The sequence below is a fragment of the Chiroxiphia lanceolata genome, chromosome 11 (genome assembly GCF_009829145.1).
Source record: "Chiroxiphia lanceolata isolate bChiLan1 chromosome 11, bChiLan1.pri, whole genome shotgun sequence".
In the NCBI taxonomy this organism is placed as follows: domain Eukaryota; kingdom Metazoa; phylum Chordata; class Aves; order Passeriformes; family Pipridae; genus Chiroxiphia; species Chiroxiphia lanceolata.
Window position 1 is genome coordinate 1,420,584 of NC_045647.1, and position 25,084 is coordinate 1,445,667.

General features: G+C 46.2%; 1 long non-coding RNA gene across 3 annotated transcripts; it reads right to left on the minus strand.

Moving 5' to 3' along the window:
• Nucleotides 1–6,640: 6,640 nt before the first annotated feature.
• LOC116792269 lies at nt 6,641–14,501 on the minus strand. 3 transcript variants are annotated; one of them, XR_004359045.1, is made up of 4 exons: nt 14,271–14,501; nt 11,082–11,267; nt 9,354–9,433; nt 6,641–7,329 (listed from the first exon to the last, which is right to left on the minus strand). It is a non-coding gene; the product is annotated as an uncharacterized LOC116792269 (long non-coding RNA). The 3 variants fall into 3 exon arrangements; XR_004359043.1 differs by lacking the exon at nt 6,641–7,329 and having other exon boundaries at nt 9,054–9,433; XR_004359044.1 differs by lacking the exons at nt 6,641–7,329; nt 14,271–14,501 and adding an exon at nt 12,731–12,924 and having other exon boundaries at nt 9,054–9,433.
• Between the last annotated feature and the right edge of the window lie 10,583 nt (nt 14,502–25,084).

Sequence of the window (25,084 nt, forward strand, 5' to 3'; positions counted from 1 at the left end):
CGTGCACCTCCTCATCCTCATCATCCCCCTCCAATACAAGTAGTTTCCTTCAGGTCCCCAAAGGATAAAGGTGGTGGATTCTCCTCATCACAAGAATTTCTGGTAAGGAAGGAGAGCTCAGGAGAACAAACTACCAGTTTTATGGGTGTATGAGCTGTTTTCCTGAAAACTCTGGTGCCATCACATACCTAAAAGAACAAACAAAAATCAAACAAGCAGGACATCAGTTTCAATGAGCATGTTTTTAATGTCTTGTAATTTCAAGTAGGTGATTTAGCAGGAACTTGCTTAGGAGAAAGGGCCTTTAAATTTTTCACTTCACAGTGAAGTGCATGGCCCCGATTTTCAGCTGGAATTGATGTAATGAGGGCAATGAATGGTGGCTTTTCAGAAATCACCTCAGAAACTCCAGGAAATTACTTACTGGAAACACTTCAGCCATTGTACTTTATCATATAAAGAGCTGTTCATGCAATTTTTAAATCCATTTCATTTAACCAGTCACCTCTGAGAGGTGCCCTGAGCCCTTGCTGCCTGCTGAGGAGGAGCAGTGAAACCCAGGGGTGATGCTCTGTCACCTCCCTGCACACAACCATGGACTGCTTCAGTCACAGAGGCACTTTGGCATTTGGCAACCATGAGACAAAACCAAAACTCTGCCTTGATGTGGTTAAAACACCAGGTTTTTGTCCATGCCACACTCCCACAGAGCAGGGCGAGGTCCACACCAACCACCAACCTGGTCAGCAGCACCTGAAAGAGAGTCCTCCCACCCCAGAGACCATGGATTTGTAATCAAGTGATGTATTTATAATCAATACAGAACTGAGTTCCCTGTAACACACACTAACCAGCAGCCCCACCAGCGGGGAGTGGATTTTTCTGGAGGTTTCAGGCTGGTGACAAAACCCTCCTAGATCACAGAATTACTGAATGGTTTGGGTTGGAAGGGACCTTAAAGACCATCTCATTGCAACCCCCTGCCATAAGGGAAAACTTCCACATCTGCAGAAATCAAATCATACCTTTGGGACCTTGTATGGCCTCCCAAATAATCCTGTTCCTCGGAAGGAAAACTAAACACTAATAATGCTAGATTACAACCGTTAGGCAAGCAAACCAGAAACTTTTTGAAAGAGTGTTTGACATTGTTATTTAAACCTTATTATTCATTTGTTAAGGAAGATGTTCAGTCGCTCTGTTCTTTGTAGGGAACAAACATTCCATCATTGTTTCTGCTCCTCAGATGGAGAAACGACATGTGGCAGTTGTAAAGATTAATTTGTGCTACATCTCAGCACTGCTGCCGGCTGCTCCTCGGGGAGGGCGGGAGGGGAGAGGGATGGGGGGGGAAAACATCCTGAAACATTCCAGTAAATTAATTAACAATGGAATGCGAAAATCTAATTAAGAAACCATCAGCTCTGAATCTCATTTGTGCTGATACTTCCATGCAGTGCATTAAGAGATCTCCAGTGAGTGGGGCCGTGCAGGATCACACCCCTGGTGTGCCCTGTCATGTGGTGACACGTTTTTAGGATGCTGGTCCAGCCTCCTGCCAGGTCCTGTTGCTCCCAGCTTTGACCTGCCCCTCACAAGGCTCATTTCTCACAACAGGCATTGGGGAAAATAAACTTAATTATTGCTGAGCTGGGCAGATATTGAATTTTCAGGCTGTAGATGCTGAAATGAGAGTAAGGCAGTTTTCAGAGGGAGGGTTTTAGACCAGAATTTCTGATTTATCCCAGAATACCTGAACAAGAATTAGGTTCAGTGACACACATTCACACCAGGCAGCAGAAGGACACACAGGTAACAGGCACATGCTTCACACCAGGCTCAGCAAATCCAGAAATCCCCATGCAAAGCAATAGGAAAGCCTTTCCCTGCCTCCTCTGCTCCCCAGCCCTGCACTGCATCTCTCCCTCAGGTGCTGGTGTTCCCATCTCGCATTCCTGTCTCGCACTGGCTGGATTAACCCACTCCCTTTGTTAAACACCAGACAGATTGTTGACAATTGGTATTAAATTTTTGAAAGCACCTCTTCGGTATCAAAAATCTCTGGCTTACTACCGCTGAAAACATTTTAAAAAAATCCTCCTCAGTAAATCTTAAATCTCATCAAAGCAACCAGAAGTATTTACTACCTCCAGTCTCAGCGTTCAGTTCCTCCAGTGGCAGTTTCAAACCTCCCAAGTCTTTTCAGTCTCGTTCTCCTTCTTTCCAAGCATCCTAATTCCTTGTATTTGCATCCTCTCTTTCCCTGTTCCCAGAGCCAGGGGAGGAAAACCAGGCAATGCAGCAGCTGGTTTTGCAAGAAAATGTTACAACAGCTGAGGCCAGATGCTCCAGAGGTTTGTCTGGAATACTAATGCCATGGGGCTTGTTTGGAGGAGAATTACTCAGTGTTGGGAGGTGACAACTGGCAGGAGATGGATGAGGCTTCTACTATGGAATTATGGAGCTAAAGAATGGTTTGGGCTGAAAAGGAACCAACCAAAAAGTTCCAAACCCCCTGCCATGGGCAGGGACACCTTCCACTAGCCCAGGTTGCTCCAAGCCCTGTCCAACCTGGCCTTGGACACTTCCAGGGATGGGGCAGCCACAGCTTCTCTGGGTAACCTGTGCCAGGGCCTCCCCACCCTCACAGGGAAGGATTCCTTCCTAACTATAGAATCACAGAACAGTTTGGGTTGGGAGGGACCTTAAAGATGATCTTATTCCAATCCCCTTGGTGTGGACGGGGAACTTTCATTGTGCAGCTTGCAGGAGAAATACCTGCAAAATTCGGGTCTGAGGTCCTTGCAAAACTAATGTGTGAGTGGAAATGGCTGCAGGCGGAGGGATTAGTAGAAGCTGACTCTTGATTCTTTTCTGGATAACTAAGAGTGGTTGAGAAGCACATAAACATCCCCATTTGGGTGCCAGCAGCCCCCAGGACAGGGCAGCAGAGGACAACTGGAATTAGAGAAGGTTTCATGCCAGCACGGTAAGAGAATCAGACTAATGGATAAACTTTGGTTTTGAGCAATCAGTGTGAAATCCATCCCTCCTCACATGAAAACCTCTACACACTCACCCAGCTGCCCTGGCACACCTGGACCCATGGCCAGCAGCACTCCTGAGGTCAACAATGGATCCGATTAAAATTTGGATGGAAACAATTATCCAAGGAACTTTTTCCTACAAGGGACAGAAAAATTATTTATGCCTTTAAATACTAATAATCGTGAAATCTAAGGCAGCCTTGAGGACACGTTCCAGTCACCAGCTTTTTTTCCAGTAAATAAACTGACAAAACGCTGCTGCACTGGTTCGAATCGGTGCAAGTCCCGTGGAAATGCACCAAATAAGCATCAAATTTAAAAGTATATTGAAACTGGACATGACCTTCAGCCGTGCCTGCACTGGCAGCACTTGGACAAGACACAGACTGGCATCTTGTACTCAAAAAGTGCTCAAAACCTGGGTGGAAATACAGGAAAATAATAGCACACCCCTGTCTCCAGGCTCCTGCTGGGAATGGACTGAGGTACTTGAGGCACTTCTTGACATCCCACTTCGAAACTGTGACCTCTGTGGAGATGCAGGAGAAGAGTTGCAGACACGTCTGACTGCACACAAGAATCACAGCAATTAAGTAAATGAAATAAAAATGTTCTTTTCTACGATCCGAAGCCACGGTTAGTTAGGAACTGGTGATTTCACTTCAATAAGAATTACATGTTTTTTAATTGAACTATGCACACCCAAGTGGTCAAATGGTAATATTTTAGTAATCTTTACATATTTTCCTACGTCCTCTGTGCTTTTTCAAGTCCACATTACTATCCATTTGGCCTCCTATTTTTCCTGTTACTTATCCTAAACACAAGTTGTTCTGAAAGATCACCAGTGATTTGCATAAAATATAGAGCTGTTACTTTTCTTTTCTTAAAAGAAGCATAATAATTGCAAACTGCAACTACTGGAGCTGAAAATAACTCTCCAGACAGTTGCACATGCAGAATTAGATTAAAATGAGCTCATTTTTTTAAATGACCTGATAATTTGTAGGGGGGAAAAAAATAACTATCTAACTATTTTCATCAGCAGAGAATGTTACAGCCATGGAGGGGTGCCTGCTGCATGCAGATGAGGCAAGCACGACCTAGGGAGGCCAAATTAACTCATCAGAACTGGAGGCTTGGAGACCACGTTGAAATAACCATAAATCTCTTCTCCTGGAAAAAACAACAGAGGGGCAGATGGTGAGACATCTTGTACCACTTCAGGGAGAAATTCTATAGACAACCTGAGCAAAATGTTATGAGAAAAGGGTAAATACTTGAGGTGCCAAGCTGAGATCAGTCTTTTGTTCTCTCTCATTTGGCAAGAGCCTTGCACACACCACGGCCACCCATGCCTGTCAGGAGCAAAGCTGAAATCACAGAATCCTGGAATGGTTTGGGTTGGAAGGGCCTTAAAGCCCATCCAGTTCCACCCCCTGCCATGGGCAGGGACACCTTCCACTAGCCCAGGTTGCCCCAAGCCCCGTCCAACCTGGCCTTGGACACTTCCAGGGATGGGGCAGCCACAGCTTCTCTGGGCAACCTGTGCCAGGGCCTCCCCACCCTCACAGGGAGGAAATGTTTTCAGATCAATGGTTTTCTCTGACCAGGAGAGCAAATAGTATAAAGATTTGAATTTGTTGGCCAAATCCAGTAAGTTTCTCTAACTTTACTGAAGCAACAAAGGCTTCCTAATTTCTGGGAGACAATTTAGAAGCCAAATACAGAATGAGAAAGTCTGTTAAACCCTCGGTTTCCAGAGATTACTATAATGAATTACCATCACAGCCAGGTACAACTCCCTGCCATAGTAAATTCGGACTAGTTTTATGGTTAACCTGTAGTATTGACAGTATTACTAAAACCCCCATGAGTGGGCTTTGCAGGTTTATAAATATATCCAATTATTATGTTTTTGATGAGATTTAATTTAAATCTAGCAAAAAATATCCCCAAGTGAGTCATCTATTATTCATAACTTGAGATGAATTCAGCCTCCGTATCACAACTTTTCCTCCTCCTCCTTTTTCAGACCCATTGCTTCTACATAAATTAAATCATTCACTACATACACCCAAGTCAGATTTCCTTTTAGAAAGCCATGTTTCAGAGAAAGCAATTACATTTGGTCATTGATATATCACCCAAGCTCTCAAAGCCCCCCAAAAATAGAAGAGGGCTTCAGATGTTAATGTGAACAGATTTTACACTTTGATAATAACTCACTGCAGAGAAGAGGCTGCAATATCAGATGAGATAAAGGAGATCATCAGCTGATGGAGTGTCATCCACTTGAGATACCGTGCTGGGAGGTTTGTGCATTGGACAGGGCTGAGCTGTAGGTGCCAGTTGTCCCCGTTCTCCATGACTGGAACGAATCGTGACAATTTACGTCAGCAAAGTTCCACCCAAATCACGAGCAACTTGTTGCTTCACCCCCAAAGCACCGGGAGAGCGGGCACAGCTCGGGCTGTTCTGCTGACATTCAGCCTCCTCCAGGCCCCTGTTTCTGAGGTTCATTAAAGGTGCAGCTCCAGAAGCCTCCGTGCCTCTGTAGGAGCTGACATTTGGTGGCTCAGCCTCTTGCAAACCGCGCCGGGCGCAAATCACTGACGGTCGTTCCGGCCCCTTCCCTGCGGTGCTGGGAATCAACTGTAGCGTGGCAGGAAAACACAACCACGTCTGACTGAGCTGGGGGAGAGCGATTTCTCAGCAGGCTCAGAGGACACTCACCCCCGGTGAGGAGGGAGCGTGACTCGCTGGAGGAGCCGCGCGCAGCAGAAGCCGCTGTTGATCTGTAGCCCACGGGCTGGTTCCATTAGTGATGCTCTCTGCTGCACGGATTTGGGGATGAGGAGACAGATCATACAACAAGGGCTTATCTGGAGTCAGGCCGGAGGCAGGAGGAGGTGATATGAGCACAGCAGCTCCATCCTCTGGCCTCACCTGTGGAGGGGAACAAGGAGCTAAAAACCACTCATTTGGAGTTAAAACCCACGAAACACCGTATTTTCTTCTTAGATCTTTTCTTCCTCAGACCTTTTCTTCCTCTTTTCCTCTCATTTTTTGTGCTTTGTACGTGCTTTTCTCATTTTGCTGTCCCTGTGCCCTCCCTGCCCTTGCCGTGGCTGCCCACCCAGCCCCCACCGAGGCTGCACCACCTCCCATCTCCTGCCTGGGGACTCTCCTGATCTCCTGACTGAAGATCCCCTCTGGCTCAAGCACCAGCCCAGAGCAAGTTAATTAACCCCCGTGCCCCCCAGGGATGATGCTCACCTAAGCTGTGAGAGACAGGCGGGTTGAGAGGATTTATTATTATTAATTAAATAGTGCTGCAAATGCCTGGCCCTTGAGAAAAAGAGTCACTGCACTCCTGCAGCCTGCGGTCACCCTGAATCCTGTGCAGATCCAAGGGGAAGGAAAGGGAAAGAAAGGCAGAGGAAAACCCCTCCTGCCCCCCAAGTGAGTGGTGTGTTCAGCAGGACAAGCCCTACTGTGGGGCTGAGGGAGGTGACTCCCCCATGGGAAGTGGGGCAAATAAACACCTTGCTATTCACTTATATTATATTTTTTATTAATACATTTTTTTCTTCTGAGCTGGAAATAGCTCTTTCTCTTACAGAACTCCAATTTCTTTGCTCCAAAGGTCCTGGCCAAGCCCTCGGTTGTCTCTCTGCCACGTAGGACTGCTCATGGCTCACCATTCAGCTGTCCCACCATCACAGGGGCCTCACGTGGCCATGGGAAATCTCACCACAGAGCTGTGGCTGAGCTGCTTTTGTGCTGCCAAAGCTGCAGGATCCCCACGGCCCCAACCCACTGGAGAACACTTCTCCACCAGCACACACAGATCCAGGCACGTGTGGGCAATGGAGGGTTGTTCAGGAAAAGCACATTTCATAGAATCATAGAGTCATTAAGGTCAGAAAACACCTCCAAGATCATTAAGTCCAACCTTCAGATCACCAAGTCCAAACTTTGATCACCAAGTCCAACCTTCCAGCAGCTTAACACGGTGACTCTTCCTTTGGGTGACTAAACCCAATGCAGAATCTGAGCATGAAGAGCTGAAGGGTTGCAGGGTTTTCAGATTAACATCTGCCCAGGGATGGGCTTGTCACAGCTTGTGGTGTCCAGAGCACAACTCCCACTCTCAGTAGGGTTCAGCCCCCTGGGATTTGGGGGGGGGCATCACTGTCATCAGAAATGCACAACCACTGAGCACCACAAACAGGTTCCACTGGCCCAGGTGTCACCCAGACGAGCTCCATTTTAAGATCTAAGAGCAAAGATACATGAATTTCACTAACATTAAATCACAAGACAATTAAATAAAGGCAGAAACTGTGTGCTTTTTGATGATCCTAAATCAGAGGCAATGATTCATTCTCAGGACTCTTAAGTGAGGATGTTTAATGACATGGTGGGAAATGAAGCCTTTTTGTAGCAGGAAAGGAAACACTGCTTTCTGTAGCAGCAGTTACTGAATAATTAACCTGCACCCCTGTTATTACCTAAGAGTATTTGCCATTAACCCAATAAAAAGATCATATGAGGCATGAATGTGAAGAATAACAATGAAAATGTACTGCTTAGAGCTTGTATAGCTGATATAATGCTCAAATTTCTGTCTGATATAGGATAGGTAGTGTAAATCAGTGAACACAAACAGACAAAACTGGTTTGCTGCTTATTCCAGCTTTGTTTCCAGAGCTGAAAAGTCTGACCCACTCGTGCTGCCATTATCAATCATCCAAAGCAGGTGGCCTTCCACTCTGTGACCAGCAAGGTCAACTCATTTGTGCTACACTTGGCCAGACATGATTTTTTTTCGTATGCTGCCAAAATTGCAACCTTTTCATGGGAAGGGAAGCAAGAGCTTGGTGGAGAATGTCAGCACAGGCAGTGATGATCCCTGACACTCTGTGAGAAGGGCCCTCTGGAGGCATCTCCTGCAACTCTCAAACAACCCTTGCTGGAGCAAAGGTGTCCTCCTCCCTTTTCCATAAACAAAGGAGTATTTTAAAATTATGGATGAAAGGCCTTTTACCCACCAGAGCCTACAAGCCCTCACAAGGAGAGTCTTTTTGTCATTGGACTCACTAATCTTCACTTTCTTGATTAAAAAACAGGTAAATGCAAACCTTTGTGTCTTATTTACACATCACCTCAGTTTCTAGAAGTTTCAGCTCAGACACAGAGTTCAGAACATACAGAAACAACAATTTTAGATGTTTGCAGGCTGAAGTTAGTTATTATCGAGAAACACACAATCAGTAAATCAAAATAAAAATTAACAAACCCCATGGGTAATTATCCTTCAAAATTGATGCCAGACAAACCTCATTGTGTTGTGTCATTCCAGGCAGTTTAAGTGACCTTCAGTGTTGCTGTTTAAGGTGGCCTGATAATGATTTGATTATTATTTCATGCAAATTAAGAGTTACCTCTCCTAAAAGAGCTGATTTTCAATTTCATCCCTATTTGCACACTGCAGGAAACCATGACATTTCCGAGCTCTCCAGAGTCTTTTACACTGCCTGGCACTATTAGATGCTGTTATCCAAACTCTTTTTTTCTCCTTAATTTATTTCCTAAATCATTCTTTGTTATCACCACAGCTGAATGGGTCCATCACCCAAACACACACCCTGTCATGCAACAAACAGCTGGGTTGTCACAGGGTCCTGGCCAGCAGCAGCTACACAAGAGACACAAGGTCCATCAAACCACAGTGTGGACCTCCAGCAGTCAAAGCACTTAAACACCGCCAACATCTGCCCATGGAAAAGCAAAACTTACCCTCCCACTCTTAAAATAATAATAAAAAAGGGATTAAGAGAGGGGCTGGGGGTCCCTGACAACATAAAACCTGACTTCTCTGCACAATGTCCCCAAATGCAACGTCTGCTTAGTGGGTTCCATTTTTTGTCTGGGTTATTAGCACTTGCATTTGAATAAGAATTCAAAATCAAGCAAAAGCTTCAAGGTCAACAATCTTTTTATAGAAGCAAAAACCCATGAGAGAAATTTAAGCAATTATTCTTAGCCAAAGGAGCAGTCAGTTCAAATAAATGTATCAAAGCCTCCAAATTATCAGCAATAAAATCTTATGTCATCTAATAACGACAATGATGACAATAATTACCGGGACAATGATTTAAAGCTCAGTATTTTTATAGTATCTAATTTAACAAGTACAGGTTGCTTATTTATGCCTTTCCAGACTGAAAAAGCGTTTGTCTGGGTTTGTTTATTGTCTAAGTTTAGACTTCTGGAAGACAAAAAGCTTCCAGAAATTACCACACAAAGTTCCTGCAGAAGGAGATGCTGATGGAGGCACAATTTTAATAGGCAGAAAGTTTGCAGACATCAATCTGTACCTACAAAGAAAATGGAAGAAATAAGAGCAGAGGAGTAGCAAACTGGTGGAAAAGAAAGTCAGAATTTAGAAACCCTGAACAACCATCCAAGTTGATTTCTCACATGGAAATCATCCAACCTTATTGATTCTCTGGAGAGCAGGAGGAGGACTCTGGGATTAGTAGAAAATCCTACAGGAGTTTTGCCCTGTGTGCTCCCGTTTCCATCCTGGTCCATGTTCTTTGTCACATCCCTGAGAGGAAAACTCACTTCTCCACATGCACAGTGTGCAGAGATTTGTGGTGATGAGCAGATCCTGCCTTTGGCCCTTTGCCCACTCCAGGAAGCACAGCCATTCTTTATCCCAACCACTGGCTTTCCCTAAAACAGAATATCAGCTCTGATATTCCAGCAGAACTTGCCAGCTCCTGTCCTTCTGAGGAGTTCATAATGACATGGACACAGCCCATAATAACTCACTCATGCCAACACAGTCATTTCTGTGCATAACTTTCACATTCTGACAATCTGCAGGACAAGACCTGACCCAGTCCATTTTTCAGGCTGGGAAAAGGAGTGCAGTTCTACCAGGAGGTGTCAGTTCTCTTGCCTAAGTCAGGGCTAGATTCAAACCATACCAGTGTGGGAGGTCATCTCACTATGTGACTTATTAAATTAAAGGTTTACCCTTCCCTGATAAAGCTGGAGGGCTGTACAACCTGCAGTGCCCCAGGAAACAAACTTCTCTAACAAATTCTGGATAAGTATTTGATACACTTTTTATACAAATCCACAACATGTATCTGATCACATGGATGGACAAATCAGCACTCTGTCATGCAGCCTGGAGATTTTCAAAACCTCAGCTTGACACCTGTACATACATATATATTTTTTTTTTCAAGATGATGGCTGGGCAGCTACAGTTATTTTTCTGGACAAGGAACATACTAATCTTAAATTTCTGTACAGGTACCAAAACAAGGTGCTGGACAAAAAGAAGCTTCTAATTTGCCATTCACCTTTTCCTATTTCAGCTGGGGGGGGGAAAATGGAATAATAAATTCAGTTCTCTGTTTACAACTCTAAAATACTTGTGAGATTCTTGGAGTCAATGGAGCCTGCAGGTCACTCAGCATTTTTGCCGTGGTGTGGTGTGTGAGAGACCAAATGAGTCGTACCATTGCAGAGCACAGGGCTGTAATTATGATAAAGGAAGGGAATTAATCTGTCACTGGGGAATTAATGCAGCAGACAGACTTTCTTTTACAAGAGCTCCAAGCAACGTCCCTGTATCAAGGCCTGGAGTTATATTTGATATTAACAGAATGCATGTTGTCCCCCAGTAGTTACTCTGAGCAGTAATTAACCCTTTGCTGGTGGCCTTGAGCCCAGCACCAGAGAAGGGAGGGGGCCTGAGGGCAGAGCCCGGGTCCTCCTCTGCTCCAGGAGGCTCCAGGGCTGCTTCCAAACATGAGAGTAAATGCAGAAAATGGAGAAATCATTTCATTACCATTAGTGGGATGTGTAGGGAAAACACCACCTAAGGGGAGCTGCCCTGGAGCAGAGTGACCTGATGGAGCAGCCAGGGGTGTGACACAGCCTTGGGAAGGACCAGCCTTCCCCTTCCACAAGAGAGCTGGAATAACACTGCTGGATTTTACCCACCTGGGGCAGGCAAAATGCTGTTTGAGTCCCTTCATGCCATGGCAGGGTTGTTTGAGCAGAGGCAGGAGCAGTGGTGATGCTCTGGCACAGCTGGGTTATGAGGTGGCTGTGCTGGCACAGGAATTTACCCTGCATTTCACTGCACACAGCAACACATTTTCACAAAGGGGAACACAGAGAGGAAACCTAAAATAAAAAATTAAATTATTACCACGAAAAAAAAATGTTAAAACCCAGCAGAAACTGAGCAACAAGGCTACGAATTTCTGCAGCAGTGAAAAAGGATTTTATAGCCAGTTTTCCTCAAGCCCCAAACATGTTTTACACAGGGCCATTACCGGACATCTTCGTAGGAAAACAAAATGCAGCTCGATTTCCTACAGCAGAGTGTTGATGCAGTGGCTATCAGCTCCAGAGATTTCTCCGTGCAGTGACTGGTGGTGATGAAAAACGATCTGTAAGTTGTGTCAAAACAAAGGCACAGTTTGAGCAGTTTGTGTAACGAGCAGCACTGATGACACCACGGAGGGGCTGAGGCCAACACGCTGTTTCCAAACACGGAGCTGAATCCAGACGTTTACTGACACCAGATCAGCATGTTTGCCTCCACTGCAAACAAATATTTGGCATGTCCTGAAAACAAGGCTGGCAGGACCGTGTGGAGAAGTTTCTCTGCTCTCTCAGGAGGGGTTTACTCAGGGGACGTGTCTGACAGCCCAGCCCAGCCCAGCCCGGCTGGCAGGAGCACACCAGCCTCTGAGGGAGGGTATTCCCTGAGCAAACATTCCCACTGAGGAATACATGTGGCACTCCAGGAGATGGTTTAGTGGGCTAGGGGGCATTCAGTCTGTCTTTGGGGTCTTTTCCAACCTTAGTGATTCTATTGCAACCAGAGGTGAGTGATGGCTGTTCCTCCATCAGGAAAAGTTCTTTAACCACTCCTTGGAGCCCAGGCAGGTGGCACAGTCCCACTTTTCTGTAATAACATATGGATGAAGTGTTTCTGATTGCTAAGGGAGCAGAGCAGCTGCACTGAGTGTGTCACATGTGCTCTGCTCCAAACCTCACACCATCACTTTCTTGGTTTTGTTGTATATTCAATATCTGACACAGAAACTCTATTTCTGGACTGTTTCCACACAGTCTTGCTATTCCAAAGCTCAATGTTTATAAGCAGGTGCTGGCCATCAGGAACACAAATTAAGTTCAAAATCCTGTTTCTCACTCCTCAAGAAACAACTGGACCAATCTGGCACTTCATCCTTGCTCCAGCAGCTTTCCTCTCACCTGACATCTCTCAGCCCTCATTTCAGCACATTTCCATGAATTTCAGAAAATGCTTCAGTGAGGACATCTTCCTCATTTTATCCAAACAGGATAGACACTAATGTTTCTCAGAGATTTCAGGGAAGCTTCTGCAGTCAGGCTGTTGGGGATGGGAAGTGAAGCACTTGTAGAGCCAAAGTCCTTGGATTCAGCTCCTCTCATCGACACAGCCTTCACCCCTCTGGCTTTGCAAAGGATCACTCCCCTGTATTTATAGATATAAATATATTTTTATATACTGACAGAAAGCACACACGGGAGGTTTCCCTCATGTTGCTTTTCAGTAACACCCACCCCATGGAGAACCCCACACCACCAGGTACCTCCGCTGTGAGCGCCTGTCCTGTTCCACCTGCACCTTCTGCTGCCCCCTCCAGGCACCATTTCCATCTCCACAGGATTTCTGTGCTTCCTCATTCCATGTCAGGTCTGAGGGAGGCACAAACCCACTCCTGTGCTCCCTGGGCTGCTCTGATCATCAGTGACCTCGCTGAGCAGAGACCCACTGGCTCCATCCAGCAGCAAACACCCTTCCACAGCTCCTTAACTGATGGAATGTCACAATTCCCACAAGCACTCTGGCGAACTGTGGCTTTAGTCATGAATCATGTGATACATGTCAAGCTTTTATTTCAAATTAATGGCTGCAGCAGGTATGGCTCAGCAGAGATCAGGTCCAGCAGCTGAGACACCAGTCCCAGCAGCATTCCTGGTCCAAGGGGCCTCTGCAGGGAAGACTAAGGATGCAGCAGCTCTGATCCCTCCTGGGAAGAAAGCTGCCCACTTTAACAGTGCCCACTGTGCTCTGTAGTTAATGATCCATCTGCAGCTTAGCCAGAATTATTTGGGAAGGAGAAAACCTGCACAAAGCAGCATCAGAGCCGGCCTTGGGAAGGGGGCTGGAGCCAGGGAAGAGCCCCCGAGGCCGGGAGGGAGAGCTGAGCTCACACCCTTCTGTGAGGCTGAGGCACATTCCACCCTCCAGAGCTGCTCCTGAGCAGGGACCGACTGCAGACCAACAAATTATTAACTTCTTACATTTAGGAGACACCACTGACATCAATCCCTGAGTGCATTTCCAGTGCCTTTGGCACAACACATCCAGGAGAATCAGCAAAAGGGGGCTCAGCCACTTTTCCAACCCAGCCAGTGCCTGGGAGCCGTTTGTCCCTGGGTACTGAGGCACAGAGCTGAGCATCCTCATGTGCTGGGAGGCAGGAGATCCCTCCTGTATCCCTGGAGATGGGAACCCCATCCCTGGATAACCTGTCATTCACGGCACAGTGAATCCCCCATTTGGGACACGCATATTTTTCTTTCTTAATACTTTTTCCCATCTCCATAGGTCAGGATTTTTTCTGAATTCTCAAATTACTCCTCATTAACACGAAAAAATAATTTCCATTTGGCAGCATTCCCATGAATAAAACATCCCTGGGATAATAATCTGCTTGGGGCAAGAGGTGCCGACCTTCAGAAATGAGGACAGATCTTGACTTGTATTCAGGAGTGAAAAAATCCAGTGACTTCCAATGTTCTTCAGCTTAGAGGCGACCAGGGAAAATTTTCCATTGCTGAATATTCACATTTCAGGCGTTTTTGAGCTAATCATTTGGGTTCAGAATTTTTGCACGCTGACTGCCAAAAATAAATTACTATGAAAATGGGATGCTGTGTGTGGATGAGCTGGGGAAACACTGCACATTTTGGAGGTCACTGCAAGAAAAGGAAACCACCAGCAGCCAGCCCAGACGAGGCACTGGCCCCACATCAACCTCTGCTCACGGGAGGCTCCAGCACGTGGAGAGGAGGGGCAGGAACGAGGAGGGCAGAGGGTCAGCCAAGCATTTTAAGAGGTCTCACCTTGATTTTTGGCAGGCCAGTTGAACTACAGAGCTCGATATCCTCTCTGAAATATTTATCACTCGAGGTTTTCGTACCACATCATTTGCAATCCTGCTTTTGAGGAGCTCAGCACGGTGGGAAACTCAGCTATTGATTACAGGCTGTTTCTAATTACCGTGCCACTCTGGTCCCCTCCGTGTGATCGGGCTCCGTATCGGAAAAGGCTCCGTTCCTTCACTTTAAATAGGGCTCTGATGGTGACTTTCCCTTTGTTGATGCCAACAGGCACACACACAATTGCTTTTGCAATTCAAGACAACGTACACAGAGGTTCACGCTCTGCTCCTGGCCCTGGGCCACGTTTCCCTCCAGTAATAACATTCTGTCTAGAAACAACCAAGCCGATAATTTGCACCCATCAAGCCCCTGTAACATAATGTGCCAGCTATTTAGGACTGGAAAATTTATCACTCAACAAGAGTCAAGGATCTTGTACCAAGCAATACTCCCACTTCCCAGTTCCTGTCATTCCACTTGCTCCACGCAATTTGCCAAAACACCTCCCTCCCCCGTCTCGCTGCAGATTTAGGACCAGTGTTTTTATACGTGTTCAACTGGCCACAGAAAGCCCAGAATAAATTTATCTCCAAAAGGCAGCTCTGCAGTGTGTCACAGAAAACTCAGATGGGAGTAATATGTACAAATGGATATAGATATTGAACTCGGACACCGGGGCAATTAGATGCTGTCACATTAACAACACCACCCCCTCCATGGAGGGGAGGGAAGGGAAGGGGAGGGATTTCCTCCTGGATGGGACCCTGGCCATTTGTCACACAAGTGGTGCAGATGACCAGTAACAAAATGGGGGAAATTCATCATCATAATGAATGACCATGAGTGCAATTCCTTTTCATAACATGTTATCATTGCAGTAATTAACTACCTGGCTGTTCCTTTGTGTCCCCGTGGTGTTGCACATAATCCATCACACTTTCCAGTGGTAACAGCACATTAAACACACCCTCAGCTATAAAATTCCACAGCCTCAGCACAGAGGAAGTTCTTTAACACCCCAGCATCCCTCACAGCCCATGTTTAGTCCCTCACAGATGCTACACGATCCCCACTGCCTGCGGCACGTACGGAGCTGCCTCGGGATGTGGCAGCAGGAGCCGAAGAGTTCCCTGCATTGTGTGATCACAAATATAGTTAAAATATTAAATAATAAGCCTTCCCACTATAGTCAAGGACTAACAGGTTTACTCTAAGGGGCAGCACGTTCCTGTGCTGTATCAATACAGATGTATTGCTCCAGGCAATCCCAGCAATTAAACTCTAATGATGCACAAACCTGATCCCGAATTTCCTAAATAAAACTGCAACAAACATTCCAAAGTGAGATGGGTCAACGTGGGACAGCACAGGGGTCTGTGGGGCATAAATCCACTTGTGTTTTTCCCTTTATTTCTGGAGGACACAGGGATGGGCAGAAGGCCTTTGGGCAGGTGAGGAGGAGGAGGGCTGAGCACACACAGTGCTGGGGATGCTCACAGCTCCAGCCTTTCCATTCCTGCATCCCCACCTGCACAGCTGCAGCATTCCACAGCCCGGCAAAGCACCAGAGAGTTCAGTTAAAGTTTTTTCCTTCAGGTAACGGATGGAAGGTCAATGACTTTTCTCTCTCACAAAGCTGCTTTTCTATATTTCTGTTTTATATTTGAATTCTCTGTTTTCCCTCCCAGAAGAGAGGGACCTGGTCACACCCCAGCTGCTGCTCCAGCTTCCATTTCCTCCTCAGCCATGAGCTTCACAGCTCCTTCTTTACTCTAATCCTCTCTACTCCTTCCATCTCTAAGACAATCCTTCATTTGTTCTGATGAAAGGATTAACCTGGAAGGGAAGTTTTAAATATCCCAGGCTCCTACACATCTGCTTTATTTCCCATAGCACTTCATTCCACCTCAACAGGAGGAGTTCAAGCCAAAGAAATTCCCAAGGGACAGACAATAAAAAAGCTGGGATGAGGAGGTGGTTGTGTAAAAGCCCACACAAGCTCCACGACTGCCAGGGATGAGAAAGGAGTTGGTCACTACAGACAAATGAGATTAGCACAGCAAGACACTGGATGATTAAAACACTTGTCCTTATGCAAAATTCAGCAGATATTCCCAAATGTCAGTGCCAGACAAATTGCACCATCTGGTCAGTGAGATAAAGTCTTTAAACAAGAACTTTGTAGGCTGAAGGTTCTCAGCCATGGAAACAGGTCATGCTGGTGCACTCTGATTTTCCAAATCGAGGGCAATCTCCTCTTCCTCTTCTCTCCTACTTCATTCCAACATTAAAAAGCACATATGGTGCATTTCTCAAAGTGATATTGTCCAAAAGAATAAAGGATCTCATCTTAACTCTCTCCTTTCTTACACTGATAATTCCCTATTCTGCCTGATTCCAGATACCACCATTAGTGTTAAAATACCGTTTCTCCTGTTAGGAAGCCATCTAATTCATGCATATATATATCAAATACATTGGATAATAAATACATATGGTGTATCTTCATATATTTACCATATATTCAGCAGGGTCTGAATCCCTTTTAGCACTACCTGTGTAACTATACAGGAATTTGTCACATAGTGTCTGAAACGAGCCCAGGAACCACAAGATCCCCCCAAAGACCCCCTAAATGAGCCATTCCAGGCAAAGGCAGGAGTAATCCCTCCATTTATCTCAACCCAGCTGGATCAGGCCTTGATGCAAGAACCCACTGGCCTTCCCACATCAAACATCTGTAAATGGGGCATTATTGGGGCATGTCTAGACATGGCTCTTACAAGGCAGGTGATTAGTGTAGAGCATGAAGACTTTACCCCAGGCTGGTAAGGCCAGAGGACCTCGAGACAGTGCAGGAGTGGTTAAATCTGCAAAATTCATTTTGAAGAGACATGAACTGACATTACATAATAATCTCAGCAGCTGAATGCCAGGAGCACTGCAAGAAAAAGAACCAGCTTTCTATGTGGGGGAGATCTCCTGTGTCAGTATGGGCTCAGAAATCTAATGGCTTTAATTACTGTTTTATACATTGTATTAATTTCCTTGATTGTGCCGTGAAATCAAAACACACAACGAAGCCCTTTTCCCTCCAACAAAAGCCCTCAAAGTAAATAAATATTCATACCCATCTGCCCCTTTGAAATGAAAGAATGGATCCCCATGCCCCGTTAGCTGAGATTTTGATGTGGAGTCTGCCTTTATGAAATCCTGTTTAATACAAGTTTAAAAGTCAGACAAGCATGGTGCACTAAATCAAATCTGTTTTCTAGCCTGCATCACATGGCAAAATATCCATCTGTTCCCTTAACAGCACATTGCAAGCTGGTGTTTTAACATTCATGGCAGAAAAGCTGTTGTCAGACAACCAGAGCACAGCTACAGCAGCGCTGTGTCCATCAGACACCTGTGTGTATCCTGTTTTTATGGGCTGAGCAAGTTACTACAGGTTGGGGACCAGCCCTGTGCACAGCACTGGGTTTGTCACCCTGGCAGGGGAAGGATGGGAAACACAACCTGAGGATGGACGTGGAGATCTGCCTCAGAAAACGTGGGTGGCCTCAATTCTGCTGATATTCCTCTAGATTTAGGGTGCAGGGAAGTGACACTTAGGGAGGCATTTGAGAAGAGCAGAGAGGCTGCAGGTGGTGCCTGTCTTTCCAGGCCGTGCAGGGACGGCAGACACAGAGAGCTGGGAGCATCATCACTCCTGGAGAGGCTGCAGGGGCAGGAGGATACTTAAAAATTCATTTGCAGTGCAAATCTAACTCCTCTTTGTCACACACAATCCTGTAATGGAAACGTACGCCCGGCACCGGGGACGAGAGGGAATAATCAGAAAGGTAAATGCCACTTGTGGGTTTTTTTCTTCTCATGACATTTGCAGTAGCTCGTCCTTCCTCCAGCTCACACGGCCCATCAGGGCAGGAGCAGTGACTGGATATTCTGCATATCCAAACTGCTAAAGCCTCCCAGGAATTCAGGGGAATGGAGGGAGGGGGTCACTGGAGAGGGGCAAAATATTAACAAAGCAAAGGACAAAGCCCACAGGACAAGTAGGACCTGCAGATTCCCAGGGGAAACCAATTCCATGTTACCACACATGTGAGATGTCCCAGCAACACATCACTGCCAAACCCTGCTGGAAACCAGTGACTCCAGTAGCCCCTCCAGTTGTGAGACAGGGTGTGATTCCAGGAGTCATCAGTGAGCAGAATGATCCATGCAAAACCCAGGAGCAAAAACTCCATCTTGATCCCAAGTTTGCAACCAGATACACTGGAAAAAGTCAGGAGTGTCAGGTCTATTAAAGCAATGGTATGGAGGATATATATACATATTTTATGTATCTATATTCTCACATATGAAGACCTCCAGAAAAGGAAAATCAATCTCATTCAGAACCAGATGCTGGACACAAATTTATTAAGATGAATGAAGCTACTTCATTCCCCTCTAATGCCTGGAGGTTGAAAACTCAGGCAATATTCCCTCTCCCTGGCATCAAAGCACTCTATTTCTCCTCCCTAAATTCTCAACAATAATTCATGTCTCTGTGGCATTGATCAACCAGCCTTTGAGATCCTATTCTTTTGTCTACACCTTCTCTTGTACTCAGCCCCAAAGACCACAGGGAAGAAAGGTTTCTGGCAGAAAAGATAAAACCTATTTATTGTCCTGACCTTTTTGATTAATAGGTGGAGTTAGGTATAAAATCATTTTTATCAGGTGAACCTAATGACTTGCAAGACAACAAAAGGGCATTTCAATTTTTTATCAAAACTTTTAGTGAGAGCACAATCCCCCAAGGTGAACTCTGGGGACAACCCAAGTAGCCAGGAGTGAATAAATATCTTATAACTTTAGTATTAATAGAGAAGTGATTCATGGATCAGCTGGGATCATTTGCAGGAGCCAGTCATTTCTTACCCCTGGAGAGCAGAGACTGGCTCAGAGCAGTGCTGGGAGTGAGCTGAGTCAGGTTTTGGGAGGAGCTCAGACTGAATGGTGCACAGGGAGCTGCTGCTCCACCAGAGCTATCAGCCCTCTCCAACACCTCTGCCCTCCCTCCCTCAGGAAAAGCAGCCCTGGGAGCTGGATGGGCCTGATGGGATGGGCATCTCTGCAGGCAATGGTTCAGCTGCCATGCAAAACCTTCTGGGCAAACTCACTCTGGATTTTCTAAATACCACTGTTATCAACTCCACCTCCACTGGACTTCACGGTCTGAAATCATTCACTTGAGCCTAATTAAGTAGACATTAATTAGATCACAGTGGTGTCTGACTGTGTATCAGTCTCTGAAAATATGATAGCAACCTTCCATTTTTCCCACAGTGCTCCAGGAAACCTGTTTCCACAATGTTTATCAGCTACACAAACTCCCAGTGAAACCACAGAACTACTTCCGTGGACCCTGTGGGTCCCTTCCAGCTCAGGGTATTCTGTGATTCTGTAGAAACCAAATTAAATATGTACTCACACAATTACAGCAGGCAGTGAACAATGCACTGCACAGAAAGGTTTGTACACATCAAAAAGTACATTTTAAATCATGCATTGAATTAATGAGCACTCAGTGTCTGTTAAGAGTTCTCCAATTCCACCAGGAGAGAGAGTAGAAGACCAGGGAAAGGCACCCACCTGTGCCCTGTGCTATGATCCATAAGATCCAGCAGCACAGGCTGTATTTGGGACTGTAAAACACAGGTGTGGAGAAGGCTTGTGTTGCATTAGCAAGCCCATGTTTCACAGCATTTCCCTTCCACGGGGAGACTGCACGGCCTGGGCTGGACCAAAACATGGCAAGGATCTGTGATGCTTTTATATCTGGGAGATACTGGGCGGTTTTTTAGAGTTGAGTCCAGTCCTGGTCCCCAAACACGGGCTGTTCTGTGCAGCAATAATGTTCTTTGAAAAAATGGGACAACCTTGAAAGTATCCAGTCCTGAACATCTCCTCTCACGTCGCTGCTATTACAGCAAATTGAAAAGGACAAAAGCAGCATCCAAAGCACTTCAGCTGCCAAATGTCCCCTGGTACCGCTGGCCCTGAGCGAGGGAGCTGGAGATAAATTCCCCAACAACAAAACCTGGAGCTGTTTTTCTGCAGAGCTTCCCAGGCTCCCCAGCAGGGAGAGGAACCACGGGTACCTTTAACCAACCGCTCGTCTCTGAGCTCCCACTGAGCCACGTGAAGTCTCTCCTTCACATCCAGCGAACCAACACACTCCACCAACAAACCCCACCAGTTCAGAGCACTGTCTCATCACAAACACACCCACGAGCACATCAGGACCAACTCCTGGCAGCAGAGCCCCATCAGCCCAGAGAACAAGTCTTTGCTGTTTGTAGCACTCAGCAGATACTCCCTCTCTGCTTAAAGCTTGCTCAAAATTAACACTCCTGGCCCGATACCCACCTGATGGGGTTTGTAGCTGTGTACACCAAAGCACTGAATCTCCCAGACTGGAAAACTCTCTGTCTGAGATTGAATTACCTTCCATTTGGGTGCACCACAGCTACACAAACCAAAACGCACAGACCTGGCTTTGTAAAGCTTTAAAAATTGACAAGTTTTTAAGGCAAAATGGCCTTTTTAAATATTTTTTTTAAGCACAGCATGGCTGAGATTCCAGGCTGTAGTAATAAAGCAAGGATCTTTTTTTGGCACAGGGCTGTAAAGGGCACTGTGTCAGACAGTATTTTGTCATCTTTGTACCCACCAGCCTTCTACAATGAGCAGGAGAGATGATATGGAAAGCAGATCTAAAACAAGGGCTGGCTGGCTGGTCTGTAGGCAGAGGGGGTGGGAAGTGCCCACAGAGTATTTGGACCATCCCTGGGGGATTTGGCCTCTCTGGGGTGTTTGGTTCTCTCTGGTTAGAGGTGCTGGGTGTGCTGGAGGTGCAGGGATGGAGCTGCTTCTGCCTCCTGCCCCCCGAGCCATTTCCAAGTCTCGCCCACTCGAGGGCATCATTACGACAGCTTTGGAGCTCATTCCTCCCTCCCTGTCTCCATGCATAATTTCAAATAAGCCTCCCAGGCAACCAGCAAGAAGAGCTCCACAGAAAACAGTGGCAAGCTTTGAAGTTCGAGTCTCTGTTCTGTTTCCAGACAGATTTTGATTTAATGATAGATTGCATCCCCTGCCAGGAAAGAAATTTTGTAATGAAGCAAGTTATCTGGGTATAAATATAACCCAGCTGGAGCAAGGAGAACAGGGGGAGAGGACAGGCAGGACTTCAGGTCGAGCTCAGGTGGGCTCAAGTCTGGGCTCAGCCACCGCCTCAGGCTTTTCCCTGGGGCTAGAACTCTACTTCTGCCTCATTTTCCGTGGCTGCCAGGGTAGTGAAGACACCTGAGCAGAGTTGTGAGCCAAAATGCTTGTCTGAGTTGTGAGAAACACAGCTCGATGCCAGCAGCCAGCCTGTCCTGGGAGCCTCAACTTCCACCAAGTTTATTCATTTCCGAGGTCTGCACATGCACATCTCAGTTCTTCAGAGTGTGGGATGCCTATAAAATGTCAGCAAATCATTTAATGGCTGTGGAATCATAGAATGGTTTGGGTTGGAAGGGACCTTAAAGATCATCTAATATCATCTTAAAGATCATACAGTATCATCTAGTTATTATAAGCCACTTTTTATTACTGCCTCAGCAACTATCAATTCCGTTTGGTAACATCAATTATATTAATAGAAGCGCCCTCGGTTTGCTCATTATAATTAAAGCAACGTCTAAACAACTCAGTTAAGAGGAAAATGCCTTTCTTATTCCAAGCAAAACTGGGCTAATATTTTGCCTCTCCCTTGGCATTCTATCAGATTACTAAGCCCCAGGAAAGCACACAAAGCTCTTCACCAAAGCAGGAGTTGTGACAGGCACAGTTTTCCACTAATTTAAAACACACTAAGCAACTGGAGTGAACAGAGACTTCACCTTTCCAAACGCATTTTGCAGCCTCCCCCAGGTAGATCAAAACAAAGAGGCTTAAATGGGCCATTTGGGTGGTCATTGGCCACTGGTGGCTTTAACTGAGAATTTGGGGGCTACCCCATGATTAGATCACGTTTATGTTAAGGGAGCCTTTCTATTCTCTCTCTGGGGGACAGTTCAGGACAATGTTTTTTAAAAGAACTATTATGAAGGAAACAAGAAGTGCTGGTGGAAGTTGCAATGACCAAACCAAGCCAGGCTTACCCAGGCTTTGGGTTTTTCACATGTCATTAATTCTTCAGCTCCTCTCAGCCCTTCTTCACCTTGCCCTGGGGCAACAATTGTGCTTATCAACTTTTTTAGAGATGAGACCAGCCGTTCATTTTGCCTCTGCAGCCAGATTTGAATTGCAGAATCCAGAGACAAACAGCTGGTGCTCCACACTCGGGGCACGGTATCCTCTCAAAAAGGTTTGTACTCCCTTTTCCCAAACACACAAAAACATTTTCCCCCACTCCATATCCTTCTGGTCGAGCCATTCTTGCATTTTATCTAAGTTTCCAAACGCTTCACCCTCCCCAAGTCCCAGGGACCACAGCCTTGCTGAGGAGCTGAGCACAGATTGCAGGGCAACTGAATAAGAACAAAGCCAAGAAAACGAAGGCAGATCTTTCCTTCCACTTGCACGGATTTTGACATTATTAGAGCAAATCCCACGGTGATGCAAGGAAAAAAATCAGTATTCTTCACCGGAGCATCAGCATCTTTACATTTTAACAGCAATTAAAGGTGAAGCTGTCTGTGAGATCATCCCTTTATAAAGGAATTTTTACTGTGTGCTCTCATAGCGTTTGTGCAGAGCTGGGACAGCCAGAGATGTGGCTGTGCAGGGACAAACCCCTCTGCACGGGGACCCCCACGGGGGACTCAAACAGCATCCTCAGTGTCCAGCAGAGCCCTGGAGCCCCCACCCCCCTCACTTTGCCTCCCCCTCCATCAGCTCCTCGGGCTTCCCTTGAAGACTTGGAGAAGCAGAGAACTCACCGGGGTGGCAGTGGCAGCAAGTCCCGTGGCCGTGGGGGCTGTCCCTGCTCTCCTGTGCCCATCACAACGCTGCTTCCTGCAGAGGGACAGGCCAGCAGCACATCTTCCACCTTCAGATTTAATCACCTTCCATCAGCTGAGACTAGAAAGCTTCTTTAACCTATTTTGGGGCAAAGAGCCCAAGAAACAGAAACTGCTGCACGCAGACATCCACCAGCTGGTTACATCAGGTGCAGAAACGGGCTGGGAAAAAAACTCCTCTCCCAATTCCCCACTTTTCCTCATCCTCAATTGTGTGCAGCTGTAATTCCTTTGACCTGTGCCAGTGTAAAACCCACTTCCTTTACCTTTAAAGATATATCTTCCAGTTTATGCTGGTTGTGCTGATATTCATCTCAAATAACATCAGCAAGATGAATCCACCCTGACTTTTCTTCCTCAAATACAATATTCTTGTCAGCAGTAGAGAGCTTAAGTGTTCTTTCTTTCACACCTATTAGATTGGAACAAGTTTTAAAAGCATAAATAACCTTCCCCATGACATAATGAAAGACCTTGTTACAGCCTGGGATTAATTTTTTCTAATCTATTTACAAGCAAAAAGGTCGAACTCAAATTTGACAGTGAGGAAGGGAAGCAGGACTCATTATCTCCAAAAAGACTCAAGAAAATGGATGAGCATAAACATATGATAGTTTTGGAGCTTGAATCCCTTTCCTGGCTTCTAATTAAAAATTATCCAGCAAAGCACTCCATTGCAAACACCATTAGCTACAGAAAAAAATGAAATTCCTAAGTACTAAGCAAAAATGTTTTGATCTCAACAATTTATTTATTTGTTTTCAAGTAATCTTAACTGCTCAAAATTGTGTTCCATTTCTATTCCTTCTCCACATAGAACTCTTTATTATCCTTTCATTATTAAAGGACCATCGAGACACAACCAAATACAGAGCATAGAGAGTTTTCCATCAGGGTGCTCTCACAAACCTCATCTTGCTGTCCATGAATCCCATGGAATTCCCTCTTGCTGTGGTGCAGCTGTGACACTGGAGGCAAAGCTGGAGGAAGGACATTCCTCAGTCAGCCTTGCTGTTACAATTCTGAACAACCTAAAAATGGTTGAACTGGTTGTAACTGGTCACCGTGAAGAAGAGGGATGGGAAAAGGGGGCAAGCTCTACAATTCCAGCAACTGTTCTACCTGGATAGAGGGAAACTTGCTGGTATCAGCCTGAATAACATGGAATCCTTGAGACAGGACAGAGGGCTGGGGCAGAGGGAGGAGATGCTGCAACACACTCTTAGGTGGGTACCCAGAACGGGCATTTTTTGCCAAACAGAACTCATTCCAGAGATTTGAGTTGTCTTGGTCTGTTCAGCCTGGAGAAGAGTGAGGGGAGACCTCATTGCAATTCCAGCTTCCTAGGGAGGGGCAGAGGAGGGGCAGGGACTGAGCTCTGCTCTGTGGGGACCAGGGACAGCACCCAGGGAATGGCTGGAGCTGTGTCAGGGTAGGCTCAGGTTGGATCTCAGGGAAAGGTTCTTCCCCCAGAGGGTGGTTGGGCACTGCCCAGGCTCCCCAGGGCAGTGGGCACAGCCCCAAGGCTGCCAGAGCTCCAGGAGGGTTTGGATGATGCTCTGGGACACAGGGTGTGACCTTTGGGGAGGGTCCCGTGCAGGGCCAGGAGTTGCACTCCATTATCCCTGTGGGTCCCTTCCAGCTGGGCACATTCCGTGCTCTGGGAAGGCTCTGCCGCTGCTCCGGCCGTGCCGTTCCTGGGGCTGTGCC